A 1,469-nucleotide genomic window follows, 5' to 3' on the forward strand; every position below is an offset into this window, starting at 1 on the left:
CAGTGTTTACTGCCTACAAACCAGAGGCAGCTGCTTCGGGACTCTGTAAGGCTTGTTGGTGTTTCCCGGGAGAGGGATTGTCTGCCTCAGGCAGCACAGCAGCAGGCAGCAGGAGTACTTGGTTACTGTGTTTGGTACAGGGGCCCAATTTTAAAACAAATTTTCCCAATTTTTTGCTGGGATGTCATCAAAAGCATTTGGATACAAATTAATTCTTTGTGATGTCTCTGGATTTTTCTCCGAGGTTCTTCCTCTGTAGCACTTCTTGGGTATTATTTGCTTCTTACTGAAATTTCACTGCTGACCTGCAGCCTCCAGCTGGACCAGCCCAGGGCTTCACATGCAGCTCTGCCAGAGTCCCTCACTCCTCCATGGAGGAAGGGAAGAACTTTAGCGTTTTATTATCTTTTGGTTGTCTTTCTGTTTTTTGTCTCACTAGTTTGGACTTGAACTCAAACCCCATTTTAATTCCGGAGGCTGAAATGTGCTCCCAGATCAGTGACACACAGTGCTTTCAGCCCGAGGTTTATCTGCAGTGTCAGTGCCAGGTTAAAGGGTCCTAAGCACACAGATGGGGACAGTGCCAAAGTAAACCCAGGGATTGCTTCAGCCAGGAGCAAGGCATGGGTGGATGGCAAATTCTCTCTGTGGTTGTGCTCTGCTAAAACACAGCAGGGGCCAGAATGAGGATGCCCACCTTCAGGTGAGGTTGTAACTAGAGGGCAAATTCATCCAAGCCTTGTGCTCTTCACTGCTGCCACTCAGGAGTTGGAAACACAAGGGTGCAGCGCCCAGGAAGAGTCTGGAGGGTGTTGGTGTCAGTGTAGAATCACCTTATGGCTGGGGGAATCTGTCAGAAGACTGGGCATCCAGCTTGGGCACCTGTAAAGTAGAGATTTGATAAAATATGTGTCGAGTTAAAGTGTCCACACATGTTTTATTTATCTGGAAAGACCTTAAAGTGGAACTATGAGAAGAGTTGGCATAGGTAGCAGGAACTGCCCTGGAAAAGATTCTGTACCTAGGAGGATCAGACATGGCTGGGATGGATGGGTGGACAGATGCATGGGATGGAGGTGATTTGAAAGGTTTTTACTCCCAGCTCAGAGTAATGACCAGATGAGGAGAAGATCACTAATGTTGCTTTTTACAAGCTGAGGATGTTTTTTACAAGCTGAGGTCAGTAGCTGATGTGCAGATTTGGCTCTCCTCAGATACCACAGCCAGGATCCAGACCAGTCACAGGTGAGATGAGACTCTCCCCAGTGCCCTTCAGCTTGAGCTAGAGACATGCATTTCCACATGTCCCTTCCCAGTGTCCTGGCACCCGCGGCCTGGAATACCCCCGAATGTTAATGTGGGTGGAGGATTGTGCTCTGTGACCTTCACTCTGCTGTTGGTGGGAGCAAGTAAATATTAGCTCATGTCATTAGCCTAGAAAAGATATTATCTCCATATATTAACTCCCC

The sequence above is a fragment of the Serinus canaria genome, chromosome 1 (genome assembly GCF_022539315.1).
Source record: "Serinus canaria isolate serCan28SL12 chromosome 1, serCan2020, whole genome shotgun sequence".
In the NCBI taxonomy this organism is placed as follows: domain Eukaryota; kingdom Metazoa; phylum Chordata; class Aves; order Passeriformes; family Fringillidae; genus Serinus; species Serinus canaria.